A 26,813-nucleotide genomic window follows, 5' to 3' on the forward strand; every position below is an offset into this window, starting at 1 on the left:
GTTAAGTTAAATAAGACAAACTTTATTAAACTCTGTGCACTGCTCTGTCTATGTGGCTGGGTTACTTCCAACCTAACACCCTGCATTCCCTGCTTTTTTGGTGTCCCATCAATAACAATCCCTCCAGGGAATATAGGCCTGCTGACTCCACTTCCATTGATCACGATACATCTTCCCAATTTTACAAACAAACATTAAAAACAAATAATTGACAACCAGATGTCCACTCTACGTCCCTTCAGCCAGAGTTGCTTGCACATAGTCAAGTTGGAGGCTCGTCTTTACCACTGACTTAGCCTGTTACCTAGCCTCTCTTTGAGATAGTTTGGTCTCAACAGGCAACCACACTGGGAGTGACCACTCTCTGTCTCCCTGTCTCCTGAATCTAGCAAACTGTCTCTCTGTGAAGTCTCCTCCCTTCCTGTGGGGTTGGCCTCCAGATGGTTCTGTCTCTCCGTTCAGTGAGGATCTCTGTAGGTCCTTGCTGGGTGTTGAGTCTACATAAGTTTCTGTTCCAAATTAGGCAGTCTCTCAAGTCCCCAAAGTTGCACATAGTCCCCAAAGTCCCATAGTCCCTCTCAAGTCCCCAAAGTAGCAGCCAGTGTGCATAAGCAGAAACACAAGGGTATCTCTCTCCCCTTCAGACTGGTATCTAGTAAAAACTGTTCCACAGTTTTGTTCTGCTTTTTAGGAGCAACAGGTCCTAGGACTGCTGTGGGGCTTGAGGCAGTGGTGAGCTTTAGAATGGTGCAGACCTCTCTGCTTTGTACCCAATAAGATAAAATAATAGTTTTAACTTTCCTGCAGTTGTCATCCTCCTGCATGGCCAGGAGCTATACACTCACACTCCTCCTTCCACCAGGTCCATTGTTGGGCTAGGTTTGTGCAAAATCTGGGGCTTCAGACCAAATCCATGGCTTCACACTGCCAGCTGCTGCACATCAGAGAACTCACAACTCATGTACTGCCACCACATTTCATTCACAATGAGTGAAGCTGAATGCATGTTAAGCTGAGCAAGTGAAACTTTATTAAACCCCGTGGACTGCTCTGTCCACATGCCTGAGCTGGTTCCAGCCTAACTGCACTTATTATCTCAGTGTCCCACCCATAGCACTCCCTCCAGGAAACATGGTCCCTCTGAATCCATTTTCACAGACCATGACACACATCCTTCCTGGGCTTGTCACCTTCTCGCTCAGTCTCTCACCATTCAAGTCTCCATGGAACAACAGGAGATCTGCATATAGATCTGGGGACACAATTCCCGCCAAGGAGAACACCATGTTCTGCTTTTACACAGCAAGTAATAATGATAAACGAAGAATAGGAATATGGCAGAATGAGGGATACAACAGTGAAAGGCCATGCAATAGCAATATATGCCTTTGTTGGTGGTGGTGGTTGTTTTTATTTTGTAAAAAGCAATGACCAGAAATGAGTCTGGGGAGAGTTTAGCATTTTTGAACTTGCAGAATTTTTGCTGCATTGTCCCCTCAAGAGGGAGCAACAGTGAGTAGCTTTGCAGAGGTGGCAGGAGCACTGACCACACCTCATGTTACATCTGTCTCTCTACCTGTCTTCACAAGAACACTCATCTCTGTGATATCTAAACACTTATGGCCTGAACCAAAGCCCAGTGACATCAACAGAAATATATCAGTGGGCTTTGGATCAGGCCTTTTATGAAAATATCTTTCTCAAAACAGTTTATTAGCCACAAACATTTTCTTTGGAAATAAGGCTGGGCACACATCATATTTTAATCACAATAAACAACATTTCCATTGTCTCTACAAGTGAAAACAACAGTAATACAAAGGTAACTTAATTTTAAAGTCACACTTATGTATGAAAATGTTTTATTTGCTGTTATTATAAGTAACACCTAAAATGATTAGGATTAAGACACCTAAGTAACATGTAAGATTAAATCTATTTTTATTTTTATCCAGATTGTTTACTTATGCATATGATAGCACTTTGTGTATGGTCAGTTTAACCTTTATTTTGTGCACAGCAAGAGGGGGAGGAGAGACATTTAAAAATAACACAGGAAAATGTTCACCAAATCACAAAAATGATACTTTAAACTTATTTTTAAATAGACTAGATTTCCAGTTGACAGAGTCAGATTCAGCTCTCTAAACTCTCTCTGTGAGCCTCATCCAAATCCCATTGAAGTTGATGGGAATACTCCTTGAATCAGACACTATATCAATAAATCATAAATTATGGTGTGTTCAGTAACATGTATAATAGAAACTAGACTGTAACTTAACTGCTTCTTTAAAGACACTGAATCTGCACATAATGTACGTCATGGCAGAATCTGGCCTATTATTCTTATTGACAAACGTACTTTAGGAGCGTGGAGGTTCTGCAGGCACAGGGGGAAAGGAGGGAAATGCTGTGGAGCTGATACTTCCTTTTTCTCCCACAAAACCCAGAATCCACACATTTCGCTCCCCTCTCTTTGTCAAAACAGAGGAAGAGCATTGGCCTAGAACCAGGATCTTCTTATTAAAGGGCTTTAGAAATCAACAGGGATAACATAAAAAACAATCTGCCACTTTACTGGTAGCCATTTTTAAAAGTGAATTTTAATATAAGGATGAACTCCTTAAGGAAAACGTTCAAATTACTCTTTGGTACCTTTGAAGGCCTTCTTGATGACAATTCTCCCTTACTACTCATTGTTTTATGAACACGCATTCAAATATTGTCTATAAATATAATTTTTCCTTCATTTACACATACTGTATAATTACACAAAGCATCTAACATTGCCATAGATTGCTTTTACAACTGTTAATACAGTTTGAAGAGGTTAAAGTATTGCCACCATATAAAATTCTGCCAGTATTCATGTTTTTTTTTTAAATATTACATTTTCTGTAAGACACTCCATGTCCAAATGCCAGTTCCCCCTTATTATTTTTTGAAAAAAACATGCCATTGGTAATGTTACTACTTAAATAGATTGCTAACTTTCTTTATTCAGCACATGAACACAAACATGGAAACAATAAGACAGTATTATGCTTATGGTAGAAGAACAGTGTTTACACAAAGCAAAAAGAAAAAAAGATACATTTGTCAGAACTTCTCTGGATGTTAGTAGATAGGAACTGTGGTCACTGCAAAATCTGACTTTTGGCTAACAAAGATTTGAGTTTCTTTTGCAAAGGGTTGCATCTCCCAACCCAGTTTCAGATTTTAAAAGCCTATATTTCGCAATAAATATTTGTAGTAGAAGCTTTGAATAGTTAGCAACAGTCTAACACAATCTAAGACAGACAAAGCAAGGAATTTTTATTTTGAGTAAAATTTGTGATTCTTTTTTATATATACATACATATATACACACACTAAGGCTTTTTATGAATATTGATGGTGATGATTATTCACAGGAAATAACAGCACAACTGAAAAACAAGCAAATGCTTTATTTTGTATTAAGGTAACAAAGGAGTGACAGATCACATACCATTCACTGTTCAGACTTGTGTTCACTAGAAGAATCACAAACAATAGAAATTAAAGAATTTTCCCCCACCCCCAAAATAAGTATGCTCACTATCACTACTATATTTATGGATTTTTCAGTATTTCCTTTATAAGAATGCATCATTTTTGGGAGTTCATCACTCAGTGATAAGTTTGCTCTGGACTAAAATGGGATATCAAAATCCCAGTAGTCTTTTTTCTAAGGTTTTTTTCTGTTCAGGATTTCAAATGGTTGTATTTAAACTGTATGCATACACAAACATGCACACAGCAAACAACAACAACATTTAATTAAATGTAATTTACTAGTTTTTGGAAGTGTTTTGGCACTAATAATTGGAAACTTTTCTTAATGAAAACCTTTTTATGCCATTAGCCTCTATTATGGAATATGTTCCGATTTTTAAAAGAAACCCAACAGCACCAAAAGAATTTTAAATGGCTAATTAATAAGCAGAGGTGACTTTTCACATAGTATTATATGACTAGTGTTAAAATTAAGTCAAGATTATTTATTGTTATGAAATATTGTAATATCTCAAAGATTATGAATGTCAAAAAATTAACTTCCTTAATGAGACGTTAAACACACAAATAGACAATAGATCTAAGGTCAAGTTAAAAGAAAAAAAATCTTCAGAAGGGTATGTACTCTTTACACAATAAATGGAATACAGGCATTTATAACTGAACAACAGCAAAACAAATGAACCCATATGGTAACATTGTCTCCAGCTGAAATCCACAAAGCAAGGAAGTCCAGAGAAATGAGTAAAATTCCATCCTTAACGCATTCTATTCTGCTTACGTATTTATGGACTTTCCCATCAGAGGTTGATTTCATTACCACAGGCCTGATCTGAAACACACCAAGCCAATGGAATGACTTCCACTGACTTCCAGGAGCTTTGGATCAGGTCCATCTGAGTTGCAACATCAATAAAATCATCTTTGTGGAGCACTGTTCCCACAAAGCCAATTTGCACAGCTAACTGAGTCTAACTAGGTAATGTCACATTAAGTCCAAGTCAAAACAGATAGAACTTACGTGTTGGTTGCGGGTTTAAGACATGTCCTTAATGTAATCTTAGCATTTTTTACGCATGTATCACAGTTATACCCTTCAAAAGTCAGGACACTCAATTTCTAAAAAAATCCAAGCTGTAGTTAACTGGCAATCAACTTAAAAGCAATTTTGTATACAGCAATTTTTATTTTGTTAGAAAAGCAGTTCACCTTTTTTAAACCTCCAAAAAATTATTTAATAAGGGTTTGGACACTGGAAAAGAGGCAGAATGTTGTTCACAAAACAAGAGAGGGCTTTAAACAAAAAAACAAAAAAAGGTGTATCTTAAAAAAAGACCTGATCTTGTTCTCCAAGTGAAATCAATGGCAAAACTCCCACGGACTTCAATGAAGCAGGATCAAGCCCAAAGTCATCCACATATTTATTGTTTTAAAGGGATAATAAAACTTTGAGTCCTGAAATAACAATTAATAGTCATAAAAGCTTGTGAAAGAAAAGCCCCATTGTTGTGAATTATGTGTCTTGTCTTTTCTCCCGGCCTCTGTGTTCACAGATTACAGGAAAGATCTGACAGTGAAACAAAGCAACATCAAGCCTGAAACTTATACTTACACAGTTATCAATGGATTTACATTGCTGTAAGTGAAATCAGAATCAGTACCACCCTCCCAAGGTTTCGCAAGACAAGGGAAAGTGATGACTCCATCATCCTAGACTCGCATCTAAGTCAACCTACTACAGTTATGCCACCTTTTAATTGCCACATTTCTCCCATTCCTGGGTTACAAAATGAGGCCACTTGTTGGTCAACCTTCCCCTAAAACCTTGGAGTGAGGAGGGGGCAGAGGAACTATCAAGGGGCACAAAGATTCCAGATTCACTACCTTTTTATTCTGACTGCAGTGTTTCATAATGAAAATGGAAATAAAATCCCCAAATAACCTTATTCATAAGACACAAAACAATGCTGGACTCCCTTGCAACTGCCTAGTTCCTGATAGGATTCAGGACATTTCTGTACAAACTCCTACATTATTATTACTTGCTTCCAGCAGTGTCCACAATGTGATAGGTTCTGTACAAACACCAAACAAGTGATGGTCTCTGCCTGAAGAGCTTAGCCTTACACCCAGAAAAAAAGCAAAACAAAAAGCAAGGCAGAGCATAAGGGAAATGGGAACAAGGTCTCCCATATGTAGGTACTCTTATTTCCACTGCCTTCATCCAAGCCCCGTCTACAAAGAAGCTGACAATAGCTCAGGTTCCTGCTTTACGAATTTGTCCCTTGTATTTCAGGTGAGATAGCATTTGCCCTAACAGTGCAACTGTCCCCACCATCTCTCCTCCTCCTATTTGGGGGGCTGGGACAAGGTCCTCAATCCTGGATATTCCCAGCTCCTGCTAATTTATTACCTGAATCCCTCTCCCCCTTTACTCTGTTACTGCTGCCCACACTTCCTCACTCCTCTTGTTAGGGAGCTCCCAGCTACTCTCCCCTGCACCCTTATTCCTAGGTGCTGTTAGTCTCTTCCCTGTGCTGCTACTGCTGCTTTCCCTTCTGTTGAGCAGACTGTACAAGATTTGCAAGTTGAAGGGGACCTTACCTCTGAGACCTTCTTTGTTGCTCTGCCTGTTCTGTGACCACGTTGGGAGCAGGGGATGATGGATATTAGGGAAGTCTGAGCCTCTCCTTGCTGTTAGCAACGTAGACTGGAGAGAAAGATAGAGATGCTGCTCTCTCCCCCCCTTCCCTCCCCTCCCCTCCCAGTCTCAGCCTCCTCCTCCTCCTGCTGCTGCCCCCTCCTTCCCATCCACAAACTCAAGCTCTGTATGCACTCCAACTCAACAAGCCATCTCTCACCATCAGCTACCCTGGGGCTCAAGAGCACAAGCCAGCCCCCTTCCCTCCCCAGTGCCTTGCATCCTCACCCCTGCTTCCCACTGCATATGGTATCTTCCCAACTCGTCCTGCCTTATTTAGATTTAGGATCTGGGCAATTTTAGCAGCTGCAGGAAGCAAAGAATTATGAGGGGGAGAAGGTGTGCAAGAGAAAACAGAGACTTGAGAAAATCTTCTGAAGAACTGGCAGCCTTTGTTCTGACCTGATTTGTGTGTGTGTGTGTGTGTGTGTGTGTGTGTGTGTGTGTGTGTGTGTGTGTGAGAGAGAGAGAGAGAGAGAGAAAGAGAGAGAGAGAGAGCGATCTATCCCATTCACACTAGACAAAACTTGTCACTTGGAAATTATTTTCAAACTTCTATACAAATGGTATCTATTTAGAGCGAGAGCTGTGGACGTCTAGTTTCACACAAATCCAATTTGTATATTATTTATGCTGTATGTTTACCTTTGCCATTTTTGAAAAAAGTTACTAACCTTTTTCATTGCAAAGATAGACTTGAAAATCTAAACCAATATAAACTGAGGATGCAAACAACTCCCTAAGATTAAAAACCTGTTATTCATTTTTTCTCCTAAAGATCATAAGTTATTCACAAAAAGAAAAGGAGTACTTGTGACACTTTAGAGACTAACAAATTTATTTGAGCATAAGCTTTCGTGAGCTACAGCATCCGATGAAGTGAGCTCTAGCTCACGAAAGCTTATGCTCAAATAAATGTGTTCATCTCTAAAGTGCCACAAGTACTCCTTTTCTTTTTGCGAATACAGACTAACACGACTGTTACTCTGAAACAAGTTATTCACAGTCCTCTTACTGACACTCAGCACTAGCTTTAAGGTCCAGAAAACGCAGTAATAAGTCCTCTAATTTCTTGTCCCTACATTGAATATGTGCTCTCTCAGCCTGTTGTCATTTTCCCCAGTTTCAATGTGTGGCAGCTACTTCAAGTGACCAGTGTGAGGTTTACAAAAAAATCTGGATAAAAACATTGGGTTATTTCCTTCACTGCTTTGCTCCAGTCAGACATGATGAAGATGTAGAGTTATGCGTCATCAGACTACTGAAGATATCTCATGTTTCCTGAATAACTCTCTCATTGGCCTCATATACATGTTGAACAGAAGAGCTCTCTATGGCATACTGCAGAAGACAGCCCTTGGGGCAGAGAAAATTGTTCACAGCTACCTTCTGGGTCCTCACAGAAATATACACCAGAGTCGCTCTAGAGAGAGTCCATCCACCCTGCCATAGCAACATCCACCTCTCTGAGCAAGTCTATAAAGTCTATCAAATAGATCATAAATTTGTTGACAGATTTAAAAAAAAAATCAGCATGAACTCTTTATCTTCATTCAGTGCTGGCAACAGATCATCAACTAATACAAACAGTGTACTTTTTACTCTATACTGAGGCCTATAACCTGATTGACTAAAGTCAAGGAAATCAGAGTTGAAGAAATGGCCACAGTTGCCCTATCATAGCTGTCTCAATGATTTCCCCCAGAAATGGGAGACTGGATATCGAGTAACTAATCTGATAGCCTCAAGGGTTGGTTTCTTCAGCTGTGGCCTTGCAGTAGCTTCTTTACAAGCCTCTGGTATCCTGTCCTCCTGAAGGATACATCACTAATATTAGGACTGTCAAGCAATTAAAAAAATTAATCATGATTAATCGCAGTGTTAAACAATAGAAGAATACCATTTATTTAAATATTTTTGGATGTTTTCTACAGTTTCAAATATATTGATTTCAATTATAACACAGAATACAAAGTGTACAATGCTCACTTTATATTTATTTTTATTACAAATATTTGCACTGTAAAAAAACCAAAATAAATAGTATTTTTCAATTCACTTAATACAAGTACTGTGGTGCAATCTCTTTACCATGAAAGCTGAACTTACAAATATAGAATTATGTACAAAAAATAACTGCATTCAAAAATAAAATAATGTAAAACTTTAGAACCTACAAGTCCACTCAGTACTATTTCTTGTTCAGCCGATCACTCAAACAAACAAGTTTGTTTACATTTGCAGGAGATAATGCTACCCTCTTCTTGTTCACAGTGTCACCTGAAAGTGAGAACAGGTGTTCTCATGGCACTGTTGTAGCTGGCGTCGCAAGATATTTACATGCCAGATGCGCTAAAGATTCATATGTCCCTTGATGCTTCAACCACCATTCCAGAGGACATGATGGGTTCTGCTTGATAACAATCCAAAGTACTGCGGAACACCACATGTTCATTTAGATCATCTGAGTGAGATGCCACCAGGAGAAGGGTGATTTTCTTTTTTGCTATCTTGGGTTTTGTAATTTCCACATCGGAGTGTTGCTCTTTTAAGACTTTTGAAAGCATGCTCCATACCTCGTCCCTCTCAGATTTTGGAAGGCACTTCAGATTCTTAAATCTTGAATCAAGTGCTGTAGCTATCTTTAGAAATCTCACATTGGTACCTTCTTTGTGTTTTGTCAAATCTGCCTTGAAAGTGTTCTTAAAATGAACATGTGCTGAGTCATCATCCGAGACTACTATAACATGAAATATATGGCAGAATGTGGTAAAACAGAACCAGAGTCATATAATTCTCCCCCAAGGAGTTCAGTCACAAATTTAATTAATGCATTTTTTTTTAACGAGCGTCATCAACATGGAAGCATATCCTCTGGAATGGTGGCCAAAGCATGAAGGGGCATATGAATGTTTAGCATATCTGGCACGTAAATATCTTGCAATGCTGGCTTCAAAAGTCCCATGCAAACACCTGTTTGTAGGTCATTTGTAAACCATATTGACTTGCAAGGATATAGCAAATAGATATGACGTTTAGAGGGGCACCAAATCAAAAGTAGAAGACAAAAGATCATTAAAAAGTCCTATCAAACCATCAACAGATTTGTCAGCGGGATGAATAATACTTTACCTCAAGGCTGTCTGAAAGCCTGTTGGATCTGTCAACTTCCAATGTCAGATCATCAAGATGGGTTCCAAATCCCATCAGAATAAGTACATCCCAAACCCAAACTGACAATGACAATGGTCACCCTATGACGAAGGGGTAATTTCCATTCCCAACTCAAGCAGTAGAACTAAAGTGTGCCAGGCTTATGAGTGGAGTTTGCAGCCACCTAAGACAGCCCCCTGGTTGTCATGGCAGCCATGAAATTCTGAGCCAATCCAAATGAATCATCATCTGTATGAACAATTAGCCTTGACAGCTCCAGCACCAGCAGGGAACCTGAGCAACACAGCTAAGACATCAGCGTTAGAATAGGATAATTTATCAAGTCTAAAGCCTCCCTACTTCACAGTCCTATCCTGCCCTATCCCAGAGATAGGGCAGTTTTTTTCTAAAAGTTCATGTATATTTTTTCATGTGCTTCAAATGTTGGAGTAACAGGGAAATCTTGCCTTTTTTTAATCTATTCTTATATGAATCAGTATTTTCCATTATTGATAGTGAACAATCAGCCCAAATGCCTTTCATCTGTTTTGCAGTTTTATGGGATTGCCTTTAATTTCCTAATCCTCTTAATAAACCAGTTAGAGAACTATATATCATTCAGATTACAAACATGGGTTGAAGTAGTATAAATTTATATAATCAACAGATTGCAGGAAGAAGTAGCTGAGGCTTTTTTTAAACAACTAACAAAATCATCCAAACCACAGGACTTGATGATGGAGGACTCAACTACCCAGACATCTGTTGGGAAAACAACACAGCAGGGCACAGATTATCCAACAAGTTATTGGAATGTATTGGAGACAATTTTTTATTTCAGAAGGTGGAGAAAACTACTAGGAGAGAGGCTGTTCTACATTTGATTTTGACAAATAGGGAGGAACTGGTTGAGAATTTGAAAGTAGAAGGCAGCTTAGGTGAAAGTGATCATGAAGTGGTAGAGTTCATAATTCAAAGGAATGGTAGGAGGGAAAATAGCACAGTAAGAAGGCAGACTTCAGCAAAATCAGGGAGCTGGTAGGTAAGATCCCCTGGGAAGCAAGTCTAAAGGGGAAAACTGTTCAAAAGAGTTGGCGGTTTTTCAGAGACACATTATTAAGGGTACAAGAGCAAACTATTCCAGTGTGTAGGAAAGATAGGAAATGTGGCAAGAAACCACTCTGGCTTACCCAGGAAATCTTCAATGATCTGAAACACAAAAAGAGAGTCCTACAGAAAGTGGAAACTAGGTCAAATTACAAAGGATGAATATAAACAAATAAAATAAGTATGTTTTAATTAGAAAGGCCAATGTACAAAATGAGATTAAACTAGCTAGAGACATAAAAGGTAACAAGAAAAAACATATACAAATACATTAGGAGCAAGAGGAAGACCAAGGACAGGGTAGACCTTTTACTCAGCGAGGAGGGAAAAACAATAACAGAAAATGTGGAAATAGCAGAAGTGCTAGATGTGTTTTTTGTTTCAGTTTTAACCAAAAAGGTTAGTAGCGGCTGAACGTCTAACATAGTGAATGCCAGTAAAAATGAGGTAGGATCAGAGGCTAAAATAGGGAAAGAACAAGTTAAAAATTACTTAGACAAGTTATATGTCTTCAAGTCACCAGTGCCTGATGAAATACATCCTAGAATACTCAAGGAAGTGACTGAGGAGATACCTGAGCCATTAGCAATTATCTTTGGAAAGTCATTGAAGACTGGAGAGATTCCAGAGGACTAGAAAAGGGAAAATATAGTGCCAATCTAAAAAAAGGGAAATAAGGACAATCCGGGGAATTACAGACCAGTCATCTTAACTTCAGTACCCAGAAAGATAATGGAGCAAATAATTAAGCAATTTACAAATACCTAGAAGATAATAAGGTGATAAGTAACAGTCAGCATGTATTTATCAAGAACAAATCATGTCAAACCTAATAGCTTTCTTTGATAGGATAACAAGCCTTGAGGGTAGGGGGGAAGCAGTAGATGTTGTATATCTTGGCTTTAGTAAGGGTTTTGATACCGTCTCACATGACCTTCTCATAAACAAACTAGGGAAATACAACCTAGATGGAGCTACCATAAGCTGGCTGCATAACTACGTGGAAAACCGTTCTCAGAGAATCGTTATCAGTGGTTCACAATCAAGCTGGAAGGGAATATCAAGTGGGTCCCGCTGGGATCAGTTCTGGTTCTGTTCGATATCTTCATCAATGGTTTTGATAATGGCATAGAGAGTACACTTGTAAAGTTTGCAGACGATACCAAGCTGGGAGGGTTTGCAAGTGCTTCGGAAGATAGGATTAAAATTCAAAATGATCTGGACAAACTGGAGAAATGGTCTGAAGTAAACAGGATGAAATTCAATAAGGACAAATGCAAAGTACTACACTTAGGAAGGAACAATCAATTGCATACTTAAAAATGGGAAATAACTGCCTAGGAAGGAGTACTGCAGAAAGGAATCTGGGGATCATAGTGGATCGCAAGCTAAATATGAGTCAACAGTGTAACACTGTTGCAAAGAAAGCAAACATCATTCTCAGATGTGTAAGCAGGAGTGATGTAAGCAAGACACGAGAAGTAATTCTTCCACTTTACTCCGCACTGATATGGACTCTACTGGAGTATTGTGTCCAGTTCTAGGCGCCACATTTCAGGAAAGATGTGGACAAATTGGAGAAAGTCCAGAGAAGAGCAACAAAAATTATTAAAAGTCTAGAAAACATGACCTATGAGGGAAGATTGAAAAAATTGGGTTTGTTTAGTCTGGAGAAGAGAAGACTGAGAGGGGATATGATCACAGTTTTCAAGTACATAAAAGATTGTTACAAGGAGGAGGAAGAAAAACTGTTCTCCTCAACCTCTAAGGATAGAACAAGCAATGGGCTTAAATTGCAGCAAGGGTAATTTAGGTTGGACATTACCCTGACAGTTAAGAAGTTTTTCGTAGTTAAGCACTGGAATAAATTGCCTAGGGAGGTTGTGCAATCTGTATCTGTAGCGGCCCTGAAGGGGTTAAAGACCCGCTTCGGCCCTGAAGGGGTTAAAGCAGCCCTGCAGAGGGCTGCGGCTGGGGAAAAGGAGTTAAAACAGCCAAGCTAGGCTGATTGGAGTACCAGCCACAGCTGTGGCCAGCTCAATCAGGGCCCAGCTGGCCCTTATAAGAGGGCTGGAGGCCAGGAAAAGAGGAGTCTCACTCTAGCCCTGGAGTGAGCACAGCACAGCACAGGCCTGGTAAACCCCTAGACTGCAGGCCTTGGTAAAAGCCCAGAAAGGTACTGGGGCTGCAGAGGGGCAGCCTGGGAATAGGCAGAGGCAGCTGGTCCTAACCCTAACCTAACCTTGCCAATGATGAGTGTCCATTACATTGCAGTCTGCCCCAGTGAGCGGGGGTTAGATGATGACTGGCAGTAGCCACTGAGGCAAAGTGGGTTTAGAGGGTTGGGGGTTTCCCTGGGGGGTAGAACCCCAGGGTAAAGGGCACTGGGGTGCAGGAGGGACACTGGCCTGGAGAGGGTGCTCCAAAGGCTGGAAAGAGCTAATTTCTGGGACGACCAGCAGGAGGCGCTGCAGCGGTGAGTCATCGCCTCGCTACAGCATCATTGGAGATTTTTAAGAGCAGGTTAGACAAATACCTGTTAGGGATGGTCCAGATAATACTTAGTCCTGCCATGAGTGTAGGAAACTGGACTAGATGACCTCTCTAGGTCCCTTCCAAACCTACAATTCTATGATTGCAGTGGGAAACATTAGTCAACAAATCCTTCACAGTGGAAAAATGAAGATGATTGAGTGTCTTCCAAAAATAGAGAAATTTTGGCAGAACAAAATGATGAGAGAGCAAAGATCAGGTTATTTAAATATGTGCTGAAAATGACAAACATCTGAAGTCTGTATTCCAAAATGAGTAAACAACTGTTTTGAATGTTCCTTTAGGGGGCCTGCCAGTAGACAGGCTCTTGCTGATGTCAGTGGACGCTGAATCAGGCTCTAGGTGAGCTGAAGTTAAGTAACCGCTGGTATCCTAAATATTAGAAGTCACTAGATACTGAAGTCTCAGGGAATACACAGTCTATGAAACCTAACCACTACTCATTATTACTATATGTACCATACAAGAAACCACATGTCCACCCATTTAAAACATGTGACTGTCCCAGCCATCAGAGGAAAGAAATGACTATCTTGAATAGAAATGCTAGTATTCACAAAAACTTTGTCCAGTTTATTATGTCTAGATGCTGCATGATCTCTTTGAACATTCCCTGCTATGGTGAAAATTACTACATTTGACCGTATAGACAGCTATAGCTCTCCTGGTGACAATATCAAGGGAACCTGTTAGAGACTTTAACAGCTGATATTAATAGCCTTATGTGGGATGAATCTGTTGCAGATTGTAAGTGCCCAACCGGTGGTACCATGTCAGCTCCAAGATTTCTCAGTATTTAAAAGTCTTTACTCTCTTTCCAGGAACCTAAGGATATAATGAATGAAAGAAAGAACTTGGAGTGGTCACAGACGATCAATGTTGATCACATATAATGTTTGAGCACAGTAAAAGGATCCGTTTTGCTAACTTCTAGAGATCAAAAATGATAAGTTGGACCACCTCACAATATCAAAAATGAGTCAGATCCCCCCAAAATCATGACATTTTAAAATAATCAAAACATTGTTTTTAATCAGTCTCTTTACTTTTTAACTCCCCTCTGCGCCTCTGCCAATGTCTGTGTGACAATTTCAGGTTGAAAAGTCAACCTTTAATGCACACAATGCATGCCTCTCTCTGGCATTTACCTCTCCTCACTCCCTAAGACGGGAACTGCCATTCATTTCCTATTACTGTTTGACTCCCCTTCCTTCCCACCAACTTTCTTCCCTTAAGATTCTCCCCTTGCCTGGACCTATCAGGAGCACCTCCCTGATTACACCCCCTCCCCACCTTCTGGTGCCCCTGAGGGCTTCTCCCTTTCCCTGGACCCAGCAGCACCACCTTCCCAACTTCCACTCTGAGTTCACTTTGTCTTCTGCCTGGATCCCCAGTGGAGAAATCCCAAGGCAGCTGGAGGAGGAAAACATTGCTGCTACGTTCGGGGCCCTGGAGACAACAGTAGCTTTACCCCAGATCCTCCCCCTACTGCCTCAGGACCCTCTCTGCTGGACCATATATTGAAGGCAGGGCTCAGAGTCAGAGCAGGTCTATTTCCTTAGCCCTGAGGCTCTCACACGAGCTCCGCCCACTTTGAAAATTGCAGTATCAGAGGAACTTCTCCTGCAGATGCCAAATCCCATGACGTGCCATCAATTTGAAAGAGTTAGTAACACTACCTTCCCCTGGCTGCTCAGAGAAGGCTCCCCTTACCCATTACTGGCTGAGGGAGCTGCCATTCTATCCCCTCCATCTCCCACCCCAAAAAGCCCCATCACTGTCCTCTGCACCTCCCTCCCACACCCCATCCTCCTACAACACCTCTGCCTCCTGCTCCCCCTCACTTTCTCTATCCATTTTTCACAATGTCCCTGCTGCTCCTCACTGTCCCATCTAGCCTCCTGAACCATAGAATGGCAGCCACTTTGCCTGTTGACCTGGCTTCAATCTCACTGAAAACAGTGGGAGGTGGCAGCAAACTTTTATTAAGGGCAGCTTCACTTCCACATGCAACTAGACCTGCAGGTCTCAAACTGTGGGTTGGGGTTGCCAGGGCTGGCGTTAGACTTGCTGAGACCCAGGGACAAAGCCAAAACCCGAGCCTCACTGCCTGGAGTCTGATTTTTTGGAGTTACATATATAGAGTCAAATCCAGCACGCCTCACTTAAGCAATATTCCCAGTGACATCAACAGAAGATTTGTCTGAGTAAAGGCTGCATAAGGGCTGCAGGATTTGGTTCATTTATTTTATCAAAAAAAGTAATACTTGGACTTGGTAATATTGCACTAAATAATATAACAAATTTTTACTGCTCGAAAAAGAAACTGTATTAAAAGTATCATTCAAATCTACAAATAATTTACCAGAATCTGCTCCTATTAGAGAGCCCTCTTAGTACTATGACTTGTCCTAAAACTCAGCACATAATTTAATAAGAACAAAATCAAGGACATAGAAAGTGCATAGTTTCTTGAACAGTGTGACTGTGCAGTATCAAATTTCTCCAGTGATGATGTGGCTTTCAGCAGAGCATCACAGCCATACAGGACACAAATTCATTACTTATTAAGTGTGAAAAAGTTGCACAATGGTGTTACATTTCTAAATACTAATGTTGTTGGGCCCAAACTGAGGTACTGAAAACCTTGAATGGGAGTTGAGGGAGGCTCAGAACCTCACAGGACTAGGCACATACAATTGAAAAAATATATTTTTTAGCTCCTATAAGATATTTTGTAGCTAATGTCTTCTATACTTTTATTGGCTCAGATTCTGCTTTCATGTCCTTGCAGGCAGAACTTTGCACTGACCCGGAGCCCACAATGGCACAAGTGTTCATCTGCAAGGATCTAGTTGCAGGATCAAGGCCATAAAATAGAAGACCGTATTAGCTACAAAATGTCTTATATTTGTACAATTCTGAGTTTAATGGGGCTTTGATCTTGATTGTGGCCTCATGGAACTACTGGAATGCAAATAAGTAAAATAAATAAATGGCATTTAAAGGAAGACCAAGTGATTTAAGACCAACATTTAGGTTTAGATGGCTAATAAATGCTAGTAAGAATCTAAAACAGTATAACACATCAGCATAACAGCTTTTAATATAGTTCTTTTAACATGTTAATACAGCCATTTTAAATGTAAACATTCTCCTGTAGTACATGCAACCTAAGCACTGCAGCATTGTACTACTGCATTAGAACCAATAGTGAAAACAACATTATACAAAACAGGTTAATTTCATTGTCCAAACTAAGAGAAGCATGGAATCTAATCCAACAGTAAACATAGAACATAGTAAAACGTAAGATTTGTTTTGATAATCTAAAAGCACACAAGTTATACAAGTGAGGGGAGTTTGGGTACAATATATTTTAATTTTGATATATTTCCTTTAAAGAACATTGGATGAAATTACTGCTTTAAAATACATTTATTCTAACAGATCATACTTTTTAAATGGAATGACTGCCCCCTGGTGGAGAGAGTCAAGGACTCAAAGTATATAAGCAAACCACTCGCTTTAGGACAAATGGCTGGTATTGCCAGGGTTTTGGGGTACTTTTAGAAGCTGTAGAATGTATTTGTCCTGATACCTTTTTCTGATGGGATTACAAGTTTGGTTGATAAAGGTACAAAAGTAGATGTAATATTATCACAGGCTCCTCTGAGTCAAAGGACCATCTCATTAAGTAAACTTAATTTATTGCTGAAAAATTAAGGTAACATTTAACTCAAGATGGCCACCTGGGCTTTAAAATCCCTAACATTCCTTTGCTAGTTCAACCAAAAGATGTGTCAGAGTTAAGCCCCTGACCAGGCCAGATTTCCTGGATTAAGACGGGGAAATCATTCCTCCCCTGTCCCAGCTTTACCTAAACATGATCCTGGAAGAAGCAGCCAGCCCTTGTTACCTTGCCTGCTTGAGCCTGATTGGTTTCTGCTTGCTTCTAGCCCTTCTAGCAGCTGGAAGATCAATTCTTCTTGGCTCTGCCCACAGCTGATCCTGGGTGATCTTTCTAGGTAGCTCTTGGAAGACTAAACTCACTGCTTTTTCCCCCAAAAGGATACCACCTTTAGGTAGGGTGTGCCAAGACAGCAGGAAGCAGCAAATGCCTACTACACCTCATCACAAATATATTTTGATTTCTGTAAGGCATTTGACTTGGTATCACATGACATTTTGATTAAGAAACTGGAATGCTATAAAATCAACATGGCACACACTGAATGGATTAAAAACTTGCTAACTGGTAAATCTCAAAATGTAACTTTTAACAGGGAATCATCACTGAGTAGGGGTGTTTTCTAGCGGGGGCCTCACAGGAGTCAGTACTTGGTCCTATGCAATTTAATGCCTTTATCAATGACCTGGAAGAAAACATAAAATCATAGTTGATGAAGTTTGCAGATGACCCAAAGACTGGGAAAGTGGCAAATAATAAAGAGGACAGGTCACTGATACAGGGCAATCTCTTAGTGAACCTGGCACAAGCAAATAAAAAACGTTTAAATACTTCCAAATGTAAAGTCATACATCTAGGAACAATGAATGTAGGCCATACTTACAGGACAGGAGACTCTTTCCTGGTGATTCTGAAAAAGACTTCGGGGTTCCTGGTGGATAATCAGCTGAACATGAGCTCTCGGTGTGATGCTGTGGCCCAAAGGGCTAATGCTATGTTTGGATGTATAAACTGGGGAATCTTGAAAAGGAGTACTTGTGGCACCTTAGAGACTAACCAATTTAGTTTCTAAGGTGCCACAAGTACTCCTTTTCTTTTTGCGAATACAGACTAACACGGCTGCTACTCTGAAACCTTAAATAGGAGTAGGAGGTTATATTATCTCTGTATTTGGTTCTTGTGCAACCACTACTGGTGCAATCCTCTGTCCAATTCTGGTGTCCACAAAACAAGAAGGATCTTGAAAAATTGGAGAGGTTCAGAGAACAGTCATGAGCACGATTAAAGAATTGGAAAACAAGCCTCATAGTGATGGACTCAAGGAGTTCAATCTCTTTAGCTTAACAAAGAGAAGGTTAAGGGGTGACATGTAAGTATCTACATGGGGAACAGAAATTTGATAAGACAGCTCATCAGTCTATGAGACAAAGATATGACAGGATTCAATAGCCGGAAGCTGAAGCTAGACAAATTCAGAGTAGAAATAAGGCACACATTTTAAACTGTGAGGGTAATTAACCATAATTAGCCATAGGAACAACTTTCCAAGGGTTGTTGTCGGTTCTCCATCATTGGAAATTTTAAAATCAAGATTGGATATTTTTCTAAAAGAAATGCTCTAGTTCAGACAACAAAGTTGTTCTCTTTTGCCACAAAGGGCAGGACAAGAGGCAATGAGTTCAAACTACAGCATAGCAGATTTACATTAAATCTCAGGAAAAACTGTACGAAGAATAGGACAATGGAACAGACTGCCTCAGGAAGTTGTGGAAACTTCTTCACTGGAGATTTTCAAAACGAGGCTGGATAGCCATCTTTCTTGGATGGTTTAGACACAACAAATCCTGTATCTTGGCAGGGGGTAGACTAAATGACCGTTGGTGTCCCTTCTAACTCTAAGTCTCTAACTCAGGGTAGTCCTACGGCCTGTGTCATTCAGGTTAGACTAGATGATAACCTATGAAATTATGAATGTCTGCCTGCCAGTCAATCTAATGGTGTCCCCTCAGTATCTCAGCTCTATTTTTAAAACAAACAAACAAACAAACATGCAAAGCCCTTCTATTGGGCATTCACCTATAATGCCCCAACATTTAGTGTGCCCCAGCCATCTACCCCAGTTGGAGAGTGTCAGTCCCATTCTGGCAGGAGTGTGCAAGCATGTTTACGGAGGTATTTAAAGGAGGAGAGGATAGAGGTTTTGGTGTTAAAGGAAAAAAGTATCTTTTGGTGTTCCCTAGCTAAGTTGTGGCAGACAGGGAGCTAACTGAAGAATGCTAGGGAATAAGGGTATCACCACATAGCTCGATCAGCCTAAAGCAGCTCATGCACTGTGTGATGCTGTATAGAAGGCATGATAACCAGCTGTCAAAGTTCCTCCCCCACTCTGAACTCTAGGGTACAGATGTGGGGACCTGCATGAAAAAACCTCCTAAGCTTATCTTTACCAGCTTAGGTCAAAACTTCCCCAAGGTACAAAATATTCCCCCCGTTGTCCTTGGACTGGCTGCTACCACCACCAAACTAATACTGGTTACTGGGGAAGAGCTGTTTGGACGCGTCTTTCCCCCCAAAATACTTCGCAAAACCCTGCACCCCACTTCCTGGACAAGGTTTGGTAAAAAGCCTGACCAATTTGCCTAGGTGACTACAGACCCAGACCCTTGGATCTTAAGAACAATGAACAATCCTCCCAACACTTGCACCCCCCCTTTCCTGGGAAATGTTGGATAAAAAGCCTCACCAATTTGCATAGGTGACCACAGACCCAAACCCTTGGATCTGAGAACAATGAAAAAGCATTCAGTTTTTTACAAGAAGACTTTTAATAAAAAATAGAAGTAAATAGAAATAAAGAAATCCCCCCTGTAAAATCAGGATGGTAGATATCTTACAGGGTAATTAGATTCAAAAACATAGAGAACCCCTCTAGGCAAAACCTTAAGTTACAAAAAAGATACACAGACAGAAATAGTTATTCTATTCAGCACAATTCTTTTCTCAGCCATTTAAAGAAATCATAATCTAACACATACCTAGCTAGATTACTTACTAAAAGTTCTAAGACTCCATTCCTGTTCTGTCCCTGGCAAGAGCAGCATACAGACAGACAGAGACCCTTTGTTTCTCTCCCTCCTCCCAGCTTTTGAAAGTATCTTGTCTCCTCATTGGTCATTTTGGTCAGGTGCCAGCGAGGTTACCTTTAGCTTCTTAACCCTTTACAGGTGAGAGGAGCTTTCCCCTGGCCAGGAGGGATTTCAAAGGGGTTTACCCTTCCCTTTATATTTATGACACCAGCTATACACTAATGTATAATCACTAATGTATCACTACCATTACAATCGCTAATGTATCATCATTATGGCACAATTGCACTAAGTATCAACAGAAAAGTTATAATTAAGGTTAAGATTTTGTCATGGTTATTTTTAGTAAAAGTCACAGACAGGTCTGGGCAATAAACAAAAATTCACGGGAGCCTATGACTGGTCTGTGACTTTCACTAAAAATAACTTGGGGTTCAGGGCTAGATGTGGGGGAGGAATGACAGCTGGGATCCCATGAGGTGGACTTACAGGTCGAGCCCCCTCACCTCCACCCCCGCCCTGGGGGTGAGCACAGCTCCCACTCTGGAACTGGCCACAGCTGCAGGGCAAAGGGCACACAGTCCTGACTCCAACCCTAGCCACAGGTGCACAGCCCTGGCCGCAGCCGGGGGGCACAGCCCTTGGAAGCTGCGGAGCAGGGGCACAGGGCCCCGCTGCAGCCCCCGCCACAAGCTGCAGGGCAAGGACACATGGTCTGGTTCCAGCCCCAGCTGTGGGACAGGGGTGCACTGTCCCGCCTCCAGCCCTGGCTTCAGCCGCTGACAGCTGAAGCCAAAGAAGTCACGGAGGTCTGGTAAAGTCACAGAATCCATGACTGCCATGACCTCTGTGACTAACTCATAGCCTTAGTTATGATTTGCTAAGTATGATGATCCTATTTATATGCATCATCATCTTTGTATCTGAAGTTATGAAAATTAGCTATGTATTTGTATCTCAAACAGGTGTTTTGTGTTCCTGGGTGATACCACCAAACAGATTTACATCAGGAGTAGACAGCCATGAGTTGATGGGCCATCGAAGATAATAAATACATCCAATGAGCTTTTCCTGGTGCACAGCCAGGAGATGTTTCACAAAGCACTCAGGCCCAGTGACTCATCATGGCATGTAAGGACACATGAAGAGGATATGGGACCTAAGAGTCCTTCCATGCACCTGGGCTGAAGGTATAAGGGGAGACTGTGACATCACTTCTTTGTCTTCATCATCTGCTTCACATCTGTGGACTGCATTTCTAATAAGGAAGCTTTGAACAAAGGGACTGAATGACCCCACAACCAGTCTGAGCAATCCAGAGAGGCACTTTTACAAGCTAGCAGATTTACATCGCTGTTACGATCCTTACCTGCAATCTCTGAAAATCAACTGTAATGTATATGGTCTTTTAACCATTCAATAACTTTTTTCTTTTTATATTATTAAATCTTTAGTTACTAAAGGATTGGCTCCAAGTGTGATTTTTTTTGGGTAAGATCTGAATTATATAGTGATCTGGTGAAATGGCTGGTCCTTTGGGTTTGGAAGAACTTTACATATGATTGATCTAGTTTTCAGTAATCTCCTAATTATAAAGTCCAGTTGTCTGTGTGGTGAGCTAGGGGCTGGAATGCCTAAAGAGACTGCATTTATGACTTCTTGTTAACTAGTTTGGTAATACAGATGTTCACTTGTGTTACTGGTTGGTAAAATCGAACGATAGAATAGGCACCAGTCTGGGGTATATTTGCCCTGTTTCTCAGCCGACTGTCCTGAATTTGGTATTCTCAGCTGTGACCCACTTGCGGATGATACTAAACTGGGAGGAGTGGTAGATACGCTGGAGGGGAGGGATAGGATACAGAAGGACCTAGACCAATTGGAAGATTGGGCCAAAAGGAATCTGATGAGGTTCAATAAGGATAAGTGCAGGGTCCTGCACTTAGGACGGAAGAACCCAATGCACAGCTACAGACTAGGGACCGAATGGCTAGGCAGCAGTTCTGCAGAAAAGGACCTAGGGGTGACAGTGGACGAGAAGCTGGATATGAGTCAGCAGTGTGCCCTTGTTGCCAAGAAGGCCAATGGCATTTTGGGATGTATAAGTAGGGGCATAGCGAGCAGATCGAGGGACGTGATCGTTCCCCTCTATTCGACATTGGTGAGGCCTCATCTGGAGTACTGTGTCCAGTTTTGGGCCCCACACTTCAAGAAGGATGTGGATAAATTGGAGAGAGTCCAGCGAAGGGCAACAAAAATGATTAGGGGACTGGAACACATGAGTTATGAGGAGAGGCTGAGGGAGCTGGGATTGTTTAGCCTGCAGAAGAGAAGAATGAGGGGGGATTTGATAGCTGCTTTCAACAACCTGAAAGGGGGTTCCAAAGAGGATGGCTCTAGACTCTTCTCAATGGTAGCAGATGACAGAACGAGGAGTAATGGTCTCAAGTTGCAGTGGGGGAGGTTTAGATTGGATATTAGGAAAAACTTTTTCACTAAGAGGGTGGTGAAACACTGGAATGCGTTACCTAGGGAGGTGGTAGAATCTCCTTCCTTAGAGGTTTTTAAGGTCAGGCTTGACAAAGCCCTGACTGGGATGATTTAACTGGGAATTGGTCCTGCTTTGAGCAGGGGGTTGGACTAGATGACCTTCTGGGGTCCCTTCCAACCCTGATATTCTATGATTCTATGATTCTATGGTGACACACTGCACCACACAGTAATGAATCTAGGTAGCAAATGTCACTAATACTTCAAACTGTCCTTGATGGGCTGGTGTACCAGGACTTGAGAGCCTCCTGCAGCTGCACAATTGTCTGAAGCAGCCATGTGGAGCACAGACAAGCATCTACAATGTCAGCATCCTCAAATGACCAACACTTAAATTTGCACATCTGCTGTAACATGAAAATCAGGCCTTGAAAGAGCTGCCTCACAGTGAACTTTTGTATGATACTGCTGTAAATTGATTAGGACATAAAAACAGCCTAGCTCAATTCCATGTACCTTGAGAGGGGTCACCAGCTTTATCTAAACTCTGAAGAGTATAACACTAAACAATAGGTTGCTATGCAGAAAATGCCACCATCTACCAGGAGATCTGGTACAGCAAGTAGTGGTGCCAGAGGTTCCTGTGAGGGAACATCTAACTTTCCTACAGAGATACGGAACACAACTAAGAATGAATAAAATATCAGTCTAACAGTGTTATTTGACCTGAATGGCAAGGCATATCAAATATGAGGAATGGCCTTCATGCCCAACAACAGCACTTGATCCTTCATGCTATATTCCGTTATAGCCCATTGCAGTTCAAAAAACAAACCACAACACAGGATGAAACTGACTTATGTACAATACCAGCACAAAGAAAGAAACATGAATTTTATCCACAATGCATACAGGACCCAATACAGGGAAGAAACTTCAGAGGTGCAGAGAAACCCAACCACAAATTACCTATCAGTGGCCTTATCTTAAAGCTTGCGGTGACAATCAACAGAAATAGTTAGTATGAACAGAATGATTTTAACTGATGAATAAGCATTTTAGCTATACATCATTTAAAAGTTAGTAGGCATATTTTGACTTTACATTTCGATTGCAGGAAGTGACTCTGAACTTTTCCTTTTGAGGGCCCTGCTAAAGCAAAGAGATGTGCAAACAGGCTAGTGCCCATGGTAGTAGTCAGATGAACGGGATGGGAGAAAGGAGCTATGAGAGGGGAAATGATTGGGAGGAAAGGCAGGAGCTCTTGTAGTAGGTGGGGAAGGTACAGGCAGGCTGCACAAGCTGCTGTTGTTGGAGGGCCTCCCACTCACACCTCAGGAACAGGGAGAGAGGCTTTTCAGTAATGACAAATGCAAAGTACTCCACTTAGGAAGGAATGCTCAACTGCACAAATACAAAATGGGAAAGGACTGCCTAGGAGGGAGTATTGCAGAAAAGGATAGTAGATGACAAACCAAATATGGGCCAACACTGTTGCAAAAAAAAGCAAATATCATTCTGGGATGTCTTAGAGTGAATGTTGTAAACAATGCATAAGAACAGGTTTCAGAGGAACAGCCGTGTTAGTCTGTATTCGCAAAAAGAAAAGGAGTACTTGTGGCACCTTAGAGACTAACCAATTTATTTGAGCATGAGCTTTCGTGAGCTACAGCTCACTTCATCAGATGTTTACCGTGGAAACTGCAGCAGACTTTATATACACACAGAAATCATGAAACAATACCTCCTCCCACCCCACTGTCCTGCTGGTAATAGCTTATCTAAAGTGATCAACAGGTGGGCCATTTCCAGCACAAATCCAGGTTTTCTCACCCTCCACCCCCCCACACAAATTCACTCTCCTGCTGGTGCTAGCCCATCCAAAGTGACAACTCTTTACATAATCAAGTCGGGCTATTTCCTGCATAGATCAAGGTTTTCTCACATCCCCCCCACCCCCATACACACACAAACTCACTCTCCTGCTGGTAATAGCTCATCTAAACTGACCATTCTCCAGGTTTAAATCCAAGTTAAACCAGAACATCTGGGGGGGGGGGGGTAGGAAAAAACAAGAGGAAACAGGCTACCTTGCATAATGACTTAGCCACTCCCAGTCTCTATTTAAGCCTAAATTAATAGTATCCAATTTGCAAATGAATTCCAATTCAGCAGTTTCTCGCTGGAGTCTGGATTTGAAGTTTTTTTGTTTTAAGATAGCGACCTTCATGTCTGTGATTGCGTGACCAGAGAGATTGAAGTGTTCTCCGACTGGTTTATGAATGTTATAATTCTTGACATCTGATTTGTGTCCATTTATTCTTTTACGTAGAGACTGTCCAGTTTGACCAATGTACATGGCAGAGGGGCATTGCTGGCACATGATGGCATAGATCACATTGGTGGATGTGCAGGTGAACGAGCCTCTGATAGTGTGGCTGATGTTATTAGGCCCTGTGATGGTGTCCCCTGAATAGATATGTGGGCACAATTGGCAACGGGCTTTGTTGCAAGGATAAGTTCCTGGGTTAGTGGTTCTGTTGTGTGGTATGTGGTTGTTGGTGAGTATTTGCTTCAGGTTGCGGGGCTGTCTGTAGGCAAGGACTGGCCTGTCTCCCAAGACTTGTGAGAGTGTTGGGTCATCCTTTAGGATAGGTTGTAGATCCTTAATAATGCGCACCTGCACATCCACCAATGTGATCTATGCCATCATGTGCCAGCAATGCCCCTCTGCCATGTACATTGGTCAAACTGGACAGTCTCTACGTAAAAGAATAAATGGACACAAATCAGATGTCAAGAATTATAACATTCATAAACCAGTCGGAGAACACTTCAATCTCTCTGGTCACGCAATCACAGACATGAAGGTCGCTATCTTAAAACAAAAAAACTTCAAATCCAGACTCCAGCGAGAAACTGCTGAATTGGAATTCATTTGCAAATTGGATACTATTAATTTAGGCTTAAATAGAGACTGGGAGTGGCTAAGTCATTATGCAAGGTAGCCTGTTTCCTCTTGTTTTTTCCTACCCCCCCCCCCCAGATGTTCTGGTTTAACTTGGATTTAAACCTGGAGAATGGTCAGTTTAGATGAGCTATTACCAGCAGGAGAGTGAGTTTGTGTGTGTATGGGGGTGGGGGGGATGTGAGAAAACCTTGATCTATGCAGGAAATAGCCCGACTTGATTATGTAAAGAGTTGTCACTTTGGATGGGCTAGCACCAGCAGGAGAGTGAATTTGTGTGGGGGGGTGGAGGGTGAGAAAACCTGGATTTGTGCTGGAAATGGCCCACCTGTTGATCACTTTAGATAAGCTATTACCAGCAGGACAGTGGGGTGGGAGGAGGTATTGTTTCATGATTTCTGTGTGTATATAAAGTCTGCTGCAGTTTCCACGGTAAACATCTGATGAAGTGAGCTGTAGCTCACGAAAGCTCATGCTCAAATAAATTGGTTAGTCTCTAAGGTGCCACAAGTACTCCTTTTCTTTTTGCGAATGCATAAGAAGTAATTCTTCCACTCTACTCAGCCTCAGCTGGAGTATTGTGTTCAGTTCAGGACACCACACTTCAGAAAAAATGTGGACAATTGGAGAAAGTCCAGAAGAGAGCAACAAAAATTATTAAAGTTCTAGAAAACCTGACCTACAAGGAAAGATTGAAAAAAATAGGTTTGTTTGGTCTGGAGAAGAGAAGACTGTGGGAAGGGACATAATCTTCAAGTGCATAAAAGGTTGTCATAAATAGTAGGGTGATAAATTGAGCTCCTTATCCATTGAGGACAGGTCAAGAAGTAATGGGCTTAAATTACAGCAGGGAGATTTACAGTAGACATTAGGAAAAACTTCCTAACTGTAAAGGTAGTTAAGCACTGGAAAAAATTACCTGGGGAGGTTGTAGAATCTCCCTCATTTGTGGTTTTTAAGAACAGGTTAGACAAATATCTGTCCAGGTTGGTCTAGATCGGGGTGCCCAACTTACAGCTTGCAAGCCATGAACAGCCCATGAGAGCATTTCATAAGGCTCATATACTTCAACACAATATACTAACAGCTGATTCATTCGCACTTTGTCATCACTTTTACATCACTTTACTTTACACAAGTGTGTAAACAGACAATACTGTACATAGGAAAAAACCTATTTAAATACATACGAAACAAGCTGAAGTTAAAATATACATCAATACATGTGACTTTAAATCTTATTAAAATATCTAGAATCTGTTTGGCTCACACAAGGTTGTGCTTACGTTTATGTGACCCTCTTACGTAATAAGGTTGGGCACCACTGGCCTAGAGAACACTTAGTCCTGCCTCCGTGCAGGGAACTGGACTAGCTGACCTACCGAGATCCCTTCCGGGCCTACGTTTGTATGATTCCATGGTTCTGAGCCTGCTGAGCTCCTTACCACCCATACTGGAAACCACCTGCGGACTCTTGCCAGGGACAGGAAGTCTCCTGGGCCTCAGCCGTCAGAGCTGCGACCACCT

At 41.3% G+C, this 26,813-nt stretch overlaps 1 protein-coding gene across 9 annotated transcripts in view; it reads right to left on the minus strand.

Annotated features, from left to right (window-relative positions):
* GREB1 (growth regulating estrogen receptor binding 1) overlaps positions 1-26,813 on the minus strand; it is a 175,708-nt gene that overhangs the window by 148,442 nt on the left and 453 nt on the right. For 8 of the 9 annotated variants that reach the window (XM_073336003.1, XM_073336002.1, XM_073335994.1 and 5 more), the window contains exon 1: positions 6,142-6,268. The exons of the other annotated variant lie outside the window; for it this stretch is intronic. The gene's annotated coding sequence lies outside the window, so the exon portion shown is untranslated. Of the gene's footprint in view, positions 1-6,141; positions 6,269-26,813 lie in introns of those variants that run through there. 9 annotated transcript variants of the gene reach the window in all.

The sequence above is a fragment of the Lepidochelys kempii genome, chromosome 3, assembly GCF_965140265.1.
Source record: "Lepidochelys kempii isolate rLepKem1 chromosome 3, rLepKem1.hap2, whole genome shotgun sequence".
NCBI classification, from domain to species: Eukaryota; Metazoa; Chordata; order Testudines; family Cheloniidae; genus Lepidochelys; species Lepidochelys kempii.